This window comes from Canis lupus, chromosome 2 (genome assembly GCF_011100685.1).
Source record: "Canis lupus familiaris isolate Mischka breed German Shepherd chromosome 2, alternate assembly UU_Cfam_GSD_1.0, whole genome shotgun sequence".
Lineage (NCBI taxonomy): Eukaryota > Metazoa > Chordata > Mammalia > Carnivora > Canidae > Canis > Canis lupus.
This window is the reverse complement of record NC_049223.1, coordinates 44,454,001-44,471,476: the sequence shown is the minus strand read 5'-3', so window position 1 is coordinate 44,471,476 and position 17,476 is coordinate 44,454,001. Positions and strand designations below refer to the sequence as shown.

General features: G+C 43.9%; 1 long non-coding RNA gene across 1 annotated transcript; it reads left to right on the top strand.

The window, feature by feature from the left end:
• The first annotated feature begins 12 nt into the window (after nucleotides 1-12).
• On the top strand, nucleotides 13-14,365 carry LOC119870006. The gene is made up of 3 exons (XR_005354993.1): nucleotides 13-210; nucleotides 326-437; nucleotides 13,852-14,365. It is a non-coding gene; the product is annotated as an uncharacterized LOC119870006 (long non-coding RNA).
• Nucleotides 14,366-17,476: the final 3,111 nt, after the last annotated feature.

Sequence of the window (17,476 nt, the reverse complement as noted above, 5' to 3'; positions counted from 1 at the left end):
TGGAGAGGAAATCTAAACTTGCCAAGGGGCAGGATTTCTTGCCAGCCTGTTCTGAAAAGCCTTCATTTTCCTTAGCTTTACAAAGTCATCTGTCCTTTACCAAGATAATAATGTTGATCCAAATTTGTGACATTTTATGTTTGGACAAAGCGTCCCTTCCATGGCCTACCCCTACCCTTAAAATGTACTTCCCCCTTAAGCAATCCAAAGGTAAGGGAGGGAATCCTAATCCTTTCCTGTAATCTTGCTGTGTTCTGTCTGGTCTTCTAAAGACCATTCTCCCCATTTATAGCCTTCATATTTTATACTCTTTCCTACTTTTCAGCCCATTTGGAATAGGCAAGCCAACCGCCCCTTCTCTTTGTGATGTGCTCCTGTTATCCTCTCCATACTCTCCATTCCTGGTACACTTCAAACTTCTGTGCTTCGCAATCCAGGTTAGATTCCATTTCTCACTACAGCCCTGGGAGGGATTCTGTGTCGTCCACCTAGTTCCAACTGGTAGCTGCTCATAAGTTTGGAGTGATGAGCAATGTCATCAGTGAGACATCCATGGTCAGTCACTGCATGAACTCACCTGGGCCCTTCTGTGACAGGCTGTAATTTTCCACCTCAGCTGGCGGTATATGACATGTACACTACTCCTGGGCTGTGGCCACATGTGTAATGGAGATGAAAGTAGGACCAACCCAGTTGCAAGGCTACTGTAATTCTAGAGCCCTGGTCCCAATGAAATATATCATGCTTTGATGAGGGAAGGGGGAGACAGGCAAGTCCTCAAATCCCACTTAGTCTGATACCCCACCTCTACGCTGTACCTCATGAGATGCTCTGCAACTGTGGGCTGCTGACATCACATCTGCTTCTCTTCTGATTTTGACCCTAATGCCTTAGATCTCCTAATGGCAGATCTAAGTTGTCAATGCTTAGACATGGCAGTCAAGCTACCCAATTAATTATCTGTCCCTCTTTTCTTTCTCCTTTCTTTCTCTTCCTTCCTTTCTTTCCTTCCTTCATGCTTTCCTTCCTTCCTTCTTTTCGTTCCTTCTTTCTTCCTTTCCTTCCTTCCAATTAGTGGAATGTGGAATACTTTTTCTTACTAATAATTCAAGGATTTATTTTAGTGGAATGTGGAGTACTTTTTCTTACTAATAATTCAAGGATTTATTTTAGTTCATATAAGCTTGTCGTAAACCACTTTTATATTCAAAGTTGTAACATACTCTGTTTCACATTACTTTCGAAATGAATGTGATTGTTGCTTTCATCACCATCCTGAGCATTGCATATTTCTGGTACAATGTCAGCTATGTGAAAATTTGTAGATTCAGAAATGGGAGACATGGATTAGCATCCTAAAGCTTTGTAAAATCCTAGGAGGTGTTAAAATGGCTGTTTCTGTGGGTACTCATATCTTCCCACATTTCAGGAATGCTTTCTACATTTAAAGACTCTTAAGACTTACAAATTATTTAAAATTGCAATAGTAATACCTTCCTATTGTATCTGTCAAACAATGTAGGAATCCACCAAAAAAAACCCCTAACACATTCCAGTCACAGCCCTGATTATCCATGCCCCTTAATAATCAACATGAAAAGATTTATTTTTTTATAACTTTTCCCAAAAATGTGTTACTAATTATATTAAATGTATATTTAATATAGTTACTAATTATATTAAAAGTATATTCACAAATATAGGTAATTTCTTTTTGTTTGAATTTTGGTTTTTGTTTGTCTTTACAAATAAGGAATTACATGATACATGTGGTGCATGTGCACCAGTGTGTATGTGTATAATTTATCCAACCATTTCCCTCTTCACGGACATTGGGTGGGTTTCTTTGGGGGGATGCTATTTGCTTTTTAACTATAGGCCATGCTACAATAAACATCCATCTATATGTGGTCAGTTTTAAAAATATTTTCTTGCCTGCTTTCCAGATTTGGGTGATAGATTTAATAAGTTGGCCTTTAAAAAACCCTGTTATTTTTTTCCTTACATAAAAAATTAAAGAAGGCCAAATTTCTGTGACTTTCTTGGAAGAAAACTGTAGCAAAGGATAACATGACTTTAAATCTTAAATTTGGATACACAACTTTTATCTTAGGACAAATTACTACAGACTCCTCCTTTCCACACCCATTTTTTAAAAAAATGTCAAATCTCCTGAAAATAAAAAGAATAGATTTTGGAGGTGATAATAAATTTTGTGTCCAAACTTTGAACATGAAGACAGGAACTTAACTAAACAGGAATAAACATATTAATGCAGGAGACCTAAAACTGTCCAAAAGCTGATATCAAAGATCTATGCCATCTACAGATATATGCCTAATTAAGTTTTGCTTTATTCAGTCTTGCTTACTGTATACTGCACAAGAGACTGCTGTGTGTGGAGAACCCTCAGAGTATAGGGGACCCAACAGCAGAGATAATAACTATTTCAGTCCTCCATCTAAATTTAATTTGACCAAATCAACCAAATATCTACTTCACCCAGCCTTGCTCTATCTGCAATCAATGATTAGGTGAACAACTTGTCATTTAATCATTAATACCCAATGGCTGATCAGACTTACTCCTTAGGTACTGAATAGCCCAGCCTATAAAGGAGACTACCTTTGACCTAAATAGCAGCATAATTATCCCTAATTATCCGTTTAGATACAGACTGGCCTAATGTAAAGTCCTCCCATACTCTAACCTAAAGTCTTAGATCAGTGCAGGGGTGAATGTAGAAGAGTTCTAATCTCAAACACATTGAGTGGTACTGAACTACTTATTCACCGAGTACCCATTAGGTACCAGGCGCTGTTGTAAGGGATTGCGTGCAATTACCGAATTCTCACAACAAACTGATGGAAGCAGTCACTATAATCATCTACATTTTACCAATGATGAAGTTGAGGCTCAGAGAAATTAAATAGCTTGCCTTTAAATTATGTAGTCACTATGGCAGAGCTAAGTGTTAAACCCAGTTCAAACTCTTTCTACTAAAATTAGTAGGTGCAGCAGAATGACTGGTAGCTGCTATAACAAGTAAGCCTACAAGCTCACACTCAACTGGCGCTTAGTTTACATGTACCAATAGTCCAAGGCAGATGTTTCTGGTCTGTGGGCGGCTTCCTCAAAAAGATCATTTTGGGACCTAAGCTCCTTCCACCTGATGGTTTAGCCAATCCCTAAGGACTCTTTTTGACCAGAAGAAGAAAAAGGAAGCATGGTAATGGAAGTATAAGTGGCTTAAGTGGAATAAGCCTAGAAATAGCACAGATTGCCACAAGGCTCGATTTCCCAGCAGAGGAGGCTGGGAGATGAAGTCTAGCTGTGCATCTAGGAAGAAGAAAAAGCAAAAAAGTTGTTTTGATGAACAACCAAGTATTCTCTGCCATGACCTCATTCTTAGTCCAGTAGAAATTGGCAAAATATCTATGCCACAGGGTGTATGGAAACAAAGACGTAGAAAATAGAGCCATGCCCTTCAGGAATTCATAATTTAATTTGGCAACAAGGAAATAAATATATAATGAAAAATAACATGACAAGTTGGCAATAATAGGAGCCAACTATGGTACAGGAATTTGAGAAGGGAAAGTGATTATGGGCAGTATTATAAAGGATCTGAGTTGTATAGTGAAGAAAAAGAGCAAGGAACCTTTGGTTCCTGAGGAGGAGACCAAAAACATCTTAAAGTGAAGAAACAGTCTATATTTGGACTGGAGGCCTCAACTCTAAACTTCAACTACCTCACAATTTTGTCTTGGGCAGGTATCTATGTCTCACAGCAGATGTAATATTCTAATTGACCTTGGCCATATCATATTGTAATGTTTCATATTCTCACTGTGAGTAAACAGATTGATAAGGGCAACTGAACAAAATTAAAAATATGGAGGGAATTTTGTATGGATATTATTGCTTAATGGCTTGTTCCAGATCATCTGTAGGACAGTGTAACACTGATATACTCTGAATCACACTCTCCTCTCCCTGATCTGGAGTCATCATTATGACTTAAAAAGAACCATGTAATTTGGCAGTGGACAGAAATAGTTTCCCCACTTTCTAAAATTGTCTGTTTTCTGCTCTAACATATAAAGCTCTTCTAACACAATATCTATTTGCCTCATTTTATCCTGGGAAATGAGAATGGTGCAAAGGCCATCAAATGCACAAATCTTCTAAAGGCTTTTTCACTGGTGACTCAGAATCCCCATGTGTGTTAGCAAGGAAGTGGAGTAGGGAAATATCCACTTTATCAAGAAATTCGACAAAACTTTTATTCCACAAAGGAGGAAGTTCACCGATGCAGCACACACTGCCGCTCAATATCCCAGACCCAGAACAGGGAAGCTAAGGGTGGGCATCTATCAAATACACCATTGGATCAGAAGAGAGGAAAAAGATTAGAAAGATGGACAATGGAGAATTAATAAAATTCTGAGCCATTTGGATTATCCTTTTTGCGAGTCCTGATGAGATGCAGTAAGAGTGAGCTCCGGGAACCCACTTCAATTACTGAGGTTCTACATCTGAGCTTTTGATTCGATCCTGTCCTACTCCAGGGTCTGCTAAAAAGGAGGGCCATCTCCTCAACATCCGTTCCTGAGTTCTAGCTACTTGTCTTGGCAGTTAATTAATATCAAATCAGCAATTCCAACAAATACCCTTAATTCTAGGGGACACAAGTCGGGTCAGACATCAGAGATAAGACTGAGGACTCTGGACATGAATAAAAATATTTGTTGAAGGAACCCACATTGTGGATCTTAGTTTATACCAGCCACTTCTACATGGTTTTCTCTAAAAGCAATGATTCACCAACATGTTTGCCCTGAACCTCTGCTTGTGCCAGAACAATGACTTCTGATTAAGTGGGACTTTGAACATAGAAGGTAGCTTCAGGACAAGGCAAAAAAAGATATGTATAAATGGATAACAAACTGGGGCTTTGTGTCTCGAATCACAGGCTTCTCCGAAGACATTCATTTATTTGACAAATATTAACTGAGCTCCTGTTATGCATCTGTCATGGTCATTTTAACTCTTATTATACAGTGTTGTACAAAGAAAAGTCTGGGCACTCGTAGGAACACACAGTTTTGTGGGAATGACAGACAAAAATCAATAAACAAACCAAGAGAACACATAGTTAACTTGAAGTAATGGCAGTAGGGAGAGACAGTAGAGTTCAGGTACTTCTTAGGGGTTGAGGGGGGACCCACAGAGAGGGTAGTAAGAAGGACTCTCTGTAAAGAGCAGGATAGTTAAAGTGGGGTCCCGAAGGATGGAAAGGAGAAAAGCCGTTCACCATCTAAAGAGCAAGGGAGGAGAGGAAGGGACAGTTTGGGCAAGATTGAGATTCAAAATACTGAACTACCAGTGAGGTGGACAACCAGCAATCACAGCGCTTGAAAGACATCTTTGATGGCCAACTTTATGTGTCACCAGCTAGGACTACAATCCCCAGTTATTCAAACACTAATGTAAGGAATGCTGTGAAGGTATTTCATAGATGTGATTACTGTTCACAATCAGTCGACCTTAAGGACGTTATCCTGCATCATCTTGGTGGGCCTGATTCGGTCAGGTGGAAGGCCTTAAGAATTGAACTTTTTCCTAAAAAGACGAAAAATTCTATAGACTACAGCTTCAGCTTGTGCTGAGACTTCGAGCTGCACTTCCTGCCCCATAGATTACTGACTTGCCTTGCAGGCCCCCATTACTGCATAACCCGATTCTTTGCAATAAATCCCTTAATACAGATCTCTAGTGGCTTTGTTTCTCTGGTTGAGCCCTAACCCCTGCAGGGTCTTACAGGCCCCGCAGAGGGCCAGCTGGGTATTATTCCTTTAGTTGTTGGGCAGCATGGAAGCCCAGGGGGTTCTAGGAGAGGGGCAGGATGGACTGATGTATGTGGGGGGTGTGCTGGGACATGGGGCAGCAGTACTTACCAATGGGGTGGAGAGGGATCTCACTGTTTTCACAACTCGTATAATTGCACGGGAGCGTGCTGGCTGAATATTAGCTAAAGTCCCAGAAAGAGGGCAGAGAATATGTGAAAACCCTCAGGCCAGAAAGTATTTGGAATATTCAAGGAACTAAAAGGAGAACAGAGAAGCCAGATGGAAAGGGCAGAGAGAGTGTGGAATAAAATGAAACAAGACGGGGTCAGGTGGGGCAGGTATGGCCAAGCGCAGTGGGTTTAAAAAAAAAACAACTCACTGAAGCATTTCAAATAGGTGAGAGGCTGCTCAGTGGAGAACAGACTAGCCTGGGGTTACAGGTGAAGCCCGCCTCGGGAGAGCACAGTTTACCCTGAGCAGCGTGGGGGTCGCAGGTGCCAAAACCCATGCAGTCAAAAACGGTCTAGAAATTCTGACGCCCCCAAAACTTAACGCCCATAGCCTGGTGTTGCCTGAAGCTTTACCAATAAACAACGGACTAAAACATATTTTGCACGGCATATGCATTATTTACCGTATTCTCACAGTAAAGCAGAGAAACCAAAGTGTTCTTAAGAAATTCACAAGTAAGAAAATACATTTAGGGTATCGTAGTGCAAAAAATCGGGCAGCGTTGGTGCACCCGGGGGCAGGCGTGCAGCTCGGCCCGGGCCTCGGGGGCCGCCCCCCCGCCCCGCCCCGCCCCCGCCCAAGCCTTGGACCGCAGTCTCCGCCCTCCTCTGCCCTCGGGGGTGCCCACACCCCGCCGCAGGAGCTCCCACGTCCCTCCGCCGTACTCCACCCCGAGCCGGCCGCGACCCCCCCGCACCCCCCGCCTGGCCCCCCTGGCCCCGCGACATCCCCCGCCCCCCGCAAGGCCGCCCAGCCTCTCACCCCCAGCCCCCCACCGACCCACCTGACCCCTCCCCCCTCCTCCCCACCCAGCCCACGTGGCCCCGAGAACCCCTCGCCCCAACCCCTGCCATTCGACCCCTCACCCCCCCTCAGCCCCACCTGGTCCCGGGGACCCCTCGTGCCCCCCCAGCCCCATCTGCCTTCCCTGCCACCCACCTGGACCCGCGCCCCTCTCGCCCCCGCACCCTCCAAAGCGCCCGGCCCTTCCACCCCTCGTCCCCCCCGCTCCATCTGCCCCCCCGTCCCCCACCTACCCCCCTACCCCCCTGTTCCCTCTCCCCCCCTACTCACCAGTCTCAGGGCCGCCGCTTCCCTGGGAGCACGTGCTCTGTCGCCCCCTCCCTGCCCCCCCATGGCCGCCCAGCCCCTCCCCCCGCCCCTCCCCCACTCCTCTCCACCCAGACCACCTGGCCCTGAGGACCCCTCGCCTCACCCCGTCACCCGCCCCTTACCCCCCAATGCCCCCCCATGCCCCAATGCACGTGCTCCGCCGCCACCGGGAAGCCCCGGGTCCCCCGCGCCCTTGAAGGTGCGCACCGAGCGGGCGGCCGCGCCGGGGGGAGCCCGAGGCAGGTCCCCCCTCCCCCCCGGGGTGCAAGCCTGGCCCCCGCCCACGCAGACCCCCCCCCCCCCCCCCCGGGCGCCCGGAGCTCGCCTCGGCGCAGGTGCCGCCCGGAGGAGCCGGTGGCCTGGCGACCCCGCGGGCGGCCCGGGCGGGGCGGGACGGCGTCTCCTCGGCCCCTCAGGCCCCTCGGGGCTCCGGCCTGAGCCCCTTCCCCGGCCTCCCCGGAGCCCCCTCGCAGGCCTCGGGCCAAGGCGAACGGCGAAGCTTTCCGCGGAGACGGAGGAGCGAGTTGGCGGAGGCCGGAGTCCAAAGCCTAAAGCCTAAAGCCCGCGGCTCAAGGCCGGGGTAGGTGGGGGCCTAGGCAGAGAGTGACGTCTTGGACGAACGTGACCGCGGGTGGTAAAATTTGAAATTCATGATGTGAATGTTTGCTGATCAAAAAAAAAAAAAAAAAAAAAAGAGGGGGACTGAGGGATGAAGCCGATGATCCCGATCCTACAGCACGTGGCCAAGAGATGCACGCGCGAGGCCACCGCCGGAGCTTTTCCCACCGCCGTGATAGTCCACCCGGGTAGCGCGAGGAGCTGGTGGTGTGGGTTTGGGGCGCGGCACAACTGGCTCTGGGACGGTGACACCACGCATCTGGGGATGATGGGCCCGAGATTTCACCTCCATTTCATATTTCCACTGATTCTTGCCCACGCCCAGGCTTTGTTTCCCTGACCCATTTCCTCCTGCCTTGCGTGTAAGGTGCTTGTTTCCCTGTTGTGATTTCCATGCTGTGAAGGAGTGGGTTGTGTATTTGATGGCTGTGCCCGTTTCGTGCCGTGGGATTTGTGAGACGCTAAGGTGGTTCTTAGACAACTGGAGGAATACTGGGCCAGGCCCAACAACCGCGTTTTGTTCATCTTGAGAGGCTTTGCCTTTGTGCAAAATGAGCAAGGGATTCTTTGAGGTCATCCAGAAGCATGTTGTGCTGGAGTTTGAAATACACCTCAGCTAATCCTCTAAAAGGATTAGATGTACCTGGTTAATTGACAGGGGCCTCCCTTAAAAAGTATCACTGAGGGCAACCCGATAGCTTCTGAAAGGGCCCCGTGGCTACTATTTTATTTTATTTTATTTTATTTTATTTTATTTTATTTTATTTTATTTTATTTTATTTTCTGTTTTATACTCAAATAGGAAGTTTTATGAGTTGACTTCTGTCCCTCCTCAAAGAAATGTTGGAGTTATAACCCTCACTACCTCAGAATGGATCTTATTTGAGGGTGAGGTCTTTATCGAGGTAACTAAGCTAAAAGGGGGTCATTAGGGAGGACCCTAATACCAATGATGTTCTTATAAAAAGGGGAAATTTGGACAGAGACACACAGAGATGACATGGAGCGCCAGAGAGAAGATGGCCATCTACAAGCCATGGAGAGAGGCCTGGAACACTTACTTCCATCGTAGCCCTCAGAAGGAAACAACTCTGGTGGCACCTGGATTTTGAACTTGTCCTCTAGAGCCCGCATAAGACTCATAAATTTCTGTTGATTAAGCCATTCAGTTAGTGGTACTTTAACTACAGCAGCACTAGCAGACTGATACATTATATATTCTGACCTTCTAAAATATACACCAACGCAGGTAAATCAAGTCCAGCCTCTTTACCCTAGGGTGTGTAGATCACGGCTAGTTTAGAAAATAAGTTCATAAAATGCCATTTTGCTGAATGAAATGAATCTGGATAAATAACTCACTGATTCAGATAAAATGTTCAAGCATTCATGGCTGTTTGCCTCTTATTTGTGAACTGTGTTAAATTCCGATCACATCTATCAATCAGATCAGGATAAGCTTTTCCTGTTGTTTGGAGGGTCTTGCTTGAGATTGTTATATAATCATTATATAAGACTAAATATATTCCTAGATTTTCTATATTGTCCTAAAGATCAATTATGGGAGCAGTGCTATACTGTTTTAATGTCTGTTTCTTTACAATGTATTACATTTGGTAAGATGAGTTTTTTCTCCTATTATTTGATACAGCAAAGCGTTATAGCCAAAGCTCAGTCTTTGTGTATCATGATTCCTTTACTGGATTAGCTGTGTGATCTAAGCAAGTACTTTAATGTCCTGGTGTCTTGGACTCCTTCTAGCGTTGCTATAAAGAAAATGAAAGAAATGTGAAGTACTTAGAACAATGCCTCATGCATAAAAAAACACCCAGTAAATATTGCCTATCGTTGTTGCTATGAGCCAAGCATTATTCTAAGGCCTTTGCAACTCTGATGGATGGTACAAATAAAAGACCCATTTATAGCTGAGGTAGCTGAAGCCACAGAGAGGCTCAGTAAGGGGTAGAAGATCCAGGATTCAAACCTGGGCAGTTCCAAAAGCCACCCTCCTCACCAAAGTGCAGTAAGTTCTCCGTGTGGGAGGTCTCACAAAAGTCAGCTATTTTTATCATATTCATGCACGTTTACCTTCCCCTATTAATTGTAGATTATTTTCCAGAGCTCCAAAATGTGCTGGTCGGATTGGGATATCTTTTCACATCAGATAATAATTTCACATTTGCCTTATTGTGAGTGGGGTCGAGCATATTTTTGTATATTTTGTGTTTTGTGTGTTTCACGCATTTTTTTCTGAGAGCTCTTTCAAGTTCAGTTGCACTTATTTTGCTGTTAATTTGTTAGTTGTTTTGGTCCCAAGTTTACTATTATCTTTAGGCACTCTCCATTTAGGCTTTCGCTTCCATCATTCCACCTGTCATCACCTTCATTTAGTGAAAATCAGTGGTTATGTCCTAGGCCTTGCCTTGACCTGTCGGTGACACTGGACACACTCTCTCCTACTAAAAAGGCATTCTTCTCTTGACTTCTGGCTCAGGGTACACTCCAGGTCATCCTGCCATCTCTCTGCTCTCTGCTTCAGTTTCCTTTCCCCTGTTTTACAGCTCCCCAACCTCTACATGTTGTATCCCAGGACTTGGTCCGGTTATTACGCACCCCCCCTTCCTCCCCTACTACCACCCCAGCCAAGAGCCCATCAGTCTTGTGGCTTTAAATAGGCTGGTGACTGTCCCATGTGGACCTTCTGCTCTGAACTCCACCTCCCGGTGCCTGGGTGCTCACTCTCCCATCTAGATGGCTGGGAGGCATCTCAAAATTAACTCGTCTAGAATCCATCTCCCCTACACCGGTGTCTCCCAAGTTCTGTTATCTCCTTGTACCAATGGGGCAAAGCGTTTCCAATTCATGGATGACTCTTCCTCTCATGGTCTACAATCTCCCGGCAAAACCACTTCAGTATTTCTTCAAACTTTATCCAAAATCTGATCTCTTTTGTTTATCATCTCTTTCCTGGGGTATCGTCCTATCTGGGTCCCCTGCTTCAACCCTTGCTGCCTTTACAGTTCATTCCAACACAGCAGCCAGGTGGTCCTTGTAAAATATAAATCTGGTTCTTTCACTCCTCTGCTCAAAGCATGGTAGTTGCGTCCCATTTTATTTAAAATGGAAGGCAAGCTGCTTACAGTGGCCGTAGCCCCTAGCGGGTGGTCCCCTCAGGGCCGCTACCCAGGCCCCATCACTTGCATTCCATCCACTTCACTCCAGCCAACATGACCTCCACGCTGTCACTCTGACAGAGTAGGCTTTCTCCAGGGGGGGAGGGGGGCGGCTTGCTGTTTTGCTGCAATGTCATTATCCCTCCCCTTTTTCACATATCTCCTCCACTATCCTTCTATCAGTAATGCCTTCCCAGACTACCTTATTTATGATAACACATACTCCTATACCTATACCCCCTCCACCCCCCGGCCTGGTCATTTCTATGCCCATTCTCTGTTTTTCTCCATAGCACTTATAACTATCTGATGTGTTATATATTTATCTCTTCATTTATTATCTCGATGTGCCCACTGAAATACAAAGCCCACAACAGCGTGAGCTCTCGTCTTGTGTGTTGCTACATTCCCAGTGCTTTAAAGCAGTGATTGCATCCAAGTAGCTACTCATATAGTTGTTTGTTTGCTTAAAGATTTTATTTATTGATTCATGAGAGACACAGAGAGAGGCAGAGACACAGGCAGAGGGAGAAGCATGTTCCCTGCAGGGAGCCCGACTTGGGACTCGATCCCAGGACCCCGGGATCACACCCTGAGCTGAAGGCAGGTGCCCAACCACTGAGCCACCCAGGTGTCCTGCTACTCACATATTCGTTGAATAAACCACGTGCACTGTGTTACATCCCCATTTTCAGTGAAGGAGACTGGGGTTCAGATCGCTTACATATCTTTACTCTGTAGCTAGTCATGAAGTCAGAGTCTGTGCTCAGATGCCTCCGACTCCAAAGTGCTCCCTCTTCGGCATGGCACTGCCTCCCAGAAAGAGGGCTTCTTATTTACATTTTAATTTTGAGGAGATGGTTGGAGAACAGGACACATCCTCGGAGAATCTGAGTTCTGGTCAGATTAAACGATGAGCATAATCTAGCCATTAAATAGTGGTGAGAACATGGGGTAGCGACTTAAGCTTTTTGATTCTCAGGGATCACTTGACTCATCTAAAGACGAGCTTCTATTACCTGTGAAGTTTCTTCCAGTGAGCAGTCTACACCCCATTAGCTTGCCCAGTGCTTAAGTGGATGATGTTCAGTTTGCCCAGTGCTGTTGTGGTTCTTATGGAAAGAAGTACAGAAAGATCGTAGGTTGATTTTGTTTTCTTTTGGTTTCAGCCCTTTTGCTGAGGGAGATGTTAACATACCATAAAAGTTTGATCATTTTTCTCGAAGAAGAGGAACAACTGAGCTAGAACTTAAAAGAAATAACTGACTCCATATCCTCACCTGTGTGGATAGATCTCCCGCCCCACCGCCTCTCTCTTTAAGTGAAACAAGACATAATTTCACATCACGGGTCTGAACAAAATTACCATATGCTTTCAAAAATCAGAAAATAATATATTATGTCTTGTCAAAAAGAAGCTTTCTTGAAAACTTGTTTAAAATCTAGGCTTGTTAGCGCGGTGCGATAATTATAACTTGACGAGCTTCCCTGAGAACGTTGTGAAAAGTTAAAGACAAATCTGTAGGGTGGACACATGTAGCAACAGATTAGTTGGTCTCTTAGCAGTTATTTCCCTTGCTCTGTCCTTAGGTCTGTACTCTGCTAGTTAAAAACAAAGAGATGCTCACAGAGAAATCTCAGGACTGACAAGCTGGTTCCTGCCACAGTTGGAGAGTGGCATTTGGAACTGGAATATATTATGTGAGTTATAAAGGAAATAAATCTCGTTTGTGGTCTCTCTAGTCCTTTAATTAGAAAAAGAAGGGAAAAAAAAGCGCAACAAACTGTCTGAGGCCCCAAGAACTATAGTTGGCGGGAAGTAATTATTGCTCTTGGAGCCAGTGCAAATGCTCAGGGCCAGGTACAAAGCCAATTGCAAGATTTGACATACATAGCATTATACAGCATCAAAAGATCCTGTTGCAATGATCACATTTTATGCTCAGCAGAGTGGCTTCTCGTTCACCCTTTCCTGTTGCCAAGAGGACCAAATTGGGAGGCCCATTCCTTACCTCAGGTTCTATAGTGTCTTTCGTGTGACTGATTTCCAGAAAAATCTCTGGATGAACCTGCAGAGAAAATCTTCTTACTTGTCCACTACCATGACCAGTGGGTTAGGGAGCCCCATACCACTTAAAATTAGGCTATAATCCTATGTACCCACTAAAGTTGTGAGTGCTATCGATACCAAGGAGGCTAAGAGAAGCAGTGAGGTAACTTCATGGATAACTGGTCAATTCCTTTTAATTGTTTTCTAGGACCTAGATGCAAACTTCAGTGTGCATTAGAATCACGAGTGGATTGACTGATTGACTGAATCATCTCCCCCCCCCCCCTCCTCTGGCTTTATTGAGATACAGTTGACACATAATATTGTGTAAGGGTAAGGTGTACAGCATGATGATTTGATATACATATATATTATGAAATGATTACCATAGTCAAGTTGGTTAACACATCCATCACCCTACATAGCTACCTTGTGTGTGTGTGGTGAAAACATTTAAGCTTTACTCTCTTAGCAACTTTCAGGTACACAATACAGTATTGTTAACCATAGCAACAAACCTATACATTAGAGCCTAGAACGTATTTATCTTATAATTAAGTTTGTAGCCTTCTAATAATATCTCCCCAGATGAAAATTTACATTCCTACGCATGCCTCCAGAGTGTGATTTATTTGGATTTATTAGGCCAGGGAATCTGCATTTATGCAAACAACCCATTCTCCCACACTCTGGGTTAAGGGTGGTGGTGAGAATGACTACAAGCAAATCAGCTAGTCCCTGGTGATCCTCCTGAGGTTCAGTCCAAGGCAGCCTCAAGAGTGCTTCTCCCTGACCTCTCTTTTTCTCTTGGCAGGTACTTCTACCCTTCGAGTCCTTCAAGTTTTCATCTCCATCCCCTTCTCTGTGCCTAACACTCAATACAAAACAAGACAGACTCTCCAGATCCTCCTTCCTTGTACCATCAAGACAAGCAAACATATTCTTTCCATTATGCGATTTTTATTGAAAATCCTTATGAATAACAAACCAGACATAAGTGTAGGGAAATTAAAAACATCCTGAATTTTATCAAAGACTTTCTAGTTGGAGCGCCAAGTCTGCTTCTCATATGAAGGAATGGAAGAAACTTAGGGTTTGAAACTTTAATTTTTATTCCTGAACTAGAAATCCCCAAGCTTCCCCTTTCTTCCTGTCTCTACTTCTTGTTCCAACTTTGGTAAAGCCCCAAGATCTCCAGTGTTTCATGGATCCCTGCCAATGGAATCCATCATTCTCCTTGTTCAATGGTTCCAGTAGTAAAACAAATGCAAGCTGACTTTCACAAACTTCAGACACCAATTTCCTTAGTCTAAAAAGACTAAATATTAGAAAAATGAGAAGTACTAGGAAGAGGTAACTTCTGTCAGAAATTGACCATCACTGGCAATTGGCATTTCTCTTAATGGTTCCAAGCAGAGAGCCTATGGTGACAGTCCCTTATCTCCTTCACCAATTCTAATAGGATCAAATTTTTAAATTTAACGTTTAATTTCAAAATTAAAACACACCAAGAGGATTTAAACTGCCAGTTGCTTATTACGCCTTATTGTGAATACCTTCCTTCTTTTCTCCCCTCCACTCTCAATTTTATATTATTTTATTTTTTACATCGCATTGTTTTAGGCTCCAGAGAAACAGAGTTGAACAGGACAGAAAGTGTTCCTTGCTTGATGGACAATTAAAAAAAATACATGATTTAAAGAAAAACATTAAAAATGTTTAGATAGGGATCCCTGGTGGCGCAGCGGTTTGGCGCCTGCCTTTGGCCCAGGGCGCGATTCTGGAGACCCAGGATCGAATCCCACATCGGGCTCCCGGTGCATGGAGCCTGCTTCTCCCTCTGCCTATGTCTCTGCCTCTCTCTCTCTCTCTCTCTCTGTGACTATCATAAATAAATAAAAATTAAAAAAAAATAAAATAAAATGTTTAGATAAAATATAAAATAATTACACGTGCTTTAAAAACCAAGACAGGAAGAAGAGTGGAGAATGGCTGACCTAAAATATGCAGAAAGCAGTGGGTTAATCAGGAAGCACTTGAGAGCAGGGGCAGTAACAGAGGAGGGGGACCTAGGAAAAATTCTAAAATAAAACAGGTCACCTGTGAGGTAAAATCGTGGAAGTAGGACTCATGGGAGTGGGAGGTAAAGGTGGGCAGAGAAAAGATGTGAAGATGTGCATTGGAACTTGCACTTGGTGGGGCTTGGTTTGCACTGTTGCTTGGATTCCTGATGATAATCTTCTTTCCTCGGTTGTGCTTCCAATAATCTCGTTTACTTTGTAGATATGCATGAAGCTTATAATATAATCAACTTTTGAGTATGTTTGGATTCCCAGACTCCCAGTTCCATGTCCCCCCACCTGAGGGTGACTGCTGGGCTCTGCTTGGGGTCTTCTCTCCTTCAGCTCTTTACTCTCTCCAGAGGGTTAACTGCATCAATTGTAGGGTTTGCTTTCTTTGTTTCACCTCCATCAGGTTTCACTGTCCTTCACCCACATGGTGGTCAGTGTGTGAACTATATTGTTTCATATACTGTGCCTAGTCTTAAAAAATTGTCTCAGGCAGGAGAGTAAGTTTGATCCATCTTGGCCATAATTGAAAATGAGTCCTCATACTTTGTGTAATGAGCCACAGACATGCTTCACCAGGGCCATCTGAGATGCATTCCTGAGCCGGAGGTAGCCACCTATGGACTGGCCAGGGAACAATGATTAATGTTTCCAAATTCTTTCCTCTCTTGGGGACAATGAAGATGAAGCATCCAAAATGGCAGTGGCAGCAGAAGGATCAGCAGACATAGGCACTGAAGGAACCCAAAAGTCGAGAGGCACAAAGAAAGTGGTCGTCGGAGACCATGTTTAGTAGAAGCCTCGGGTAAGAAAGAAGCATGGAAAAGAGAAGATGGGAGAAAAGAGTTGGCAGTGAGTAGCTTAAGTAGGAACAGAGACGGAAAAAAAAAATGAAAGAAGAGTCATGGGGAAGGCAGACTAGAGATTTTATTGTGTTCTAAATGGTTTTCCCAATTACTATGAACTTAGCTATGCTGATAATCAGTGTTCAATACTTCCTTACTTTCTTCTGAATCTTTTGATTAACGTTCATCACTTGAGGAAAACTGACCCCAAATCTTTTCCCAAAAGAGATTAAGACTCACCTATTGGATCCATGGTAACAGCAGTTGGTTGCAACCTGAGGCAGGGTACTGGAATATATACATATTGGTCACCTATTGTAAAACCGTGTAATGAGACCCATGTAATGGTAGATATAAGTAGGTACCTAATTCATTACATTGCCTGTATCACCTCTCTATTATTGTAAACCAGAGATAATTCTCCCCCAAAAAGAATGCTATTCCAGAATAAAAGGATATAATACTTAAAGCTCAGTTATTCTTCAGATGACAGATCTGTGTCACTGACCCCTACCCCTATGTCGGATATCCTGTTAAATACACTCTCAGAGCACTCTGTACTTTCCCTTCATGTACTTGTCTCAGTTTATAATTATACCTTATTGTGACTATGTAACTAATATATGTCTCCCCAACTAGATTATAAGCGATCAAGGGGAGGGACTCTTTAATATTTATTTATTTATTTATTTATTATTTATTTATTTATTTATTTATTTATTTATTTATTTATTAAAGGTTTCATTTATTCATTCATGAGAGACAGAGAGAGAGAGAGAGGCAGAGACACAGGCAGAGGGAGAAGCAGGCCCCACACAGGGAGCCTGATGTGGGACTTGATCCCCAGACTCCAGGATCAGGCCCTGGGCTGAAGGTGGTGCTAAACTGCTGAGCCACCCGGGCTGCCTCCTCTTTAACATTTATTGAATTAACAAATGGATTCTTTAGTGACATAGGGAATCAGAATTCATGGACAAAAACTGTTAATTTTTGCCAACATCCATTTTGGATTTATCCTGGAGAAGCCCAACTTTATTTCTCAGACTCCTATATAGATGTGGCCACGTGAAAGAACACAAGTGACCTGGGTTGTTTCTAGGCTTGATCTATTAGAGTCTCCCACTTGCACTTTCTTCCAAGTATTTTCTCCTTTTGAATGACTTGGTGACAACCCCTGACCTCCTCCACTACCCTCCCTCCTTCTTTCCACCCCTCGGGATAACTTGGGAACCACTTGATGGAGATGATGGGGTGACAATATAAAAATGAGCCTGGGTATCCAAGGCACCACATGGAACAGAGTTACCACATTGTAAGAAACATCAGCTTTGGACTATTTCATAAGCGAGAAACAAACTTTTATTGTGTCTGAGCCAATATACGTGTATGGATCTATTCGTTATTGCAGCCTAATCTACTCTATTACAGTCCATGTGTATGATAGTGTTGGCAGATATGAGGATGGAAAATGCCTCAAACATGGAAAACAGGAATGCTGTTGCATTAATAAACACTTGGAATTAGA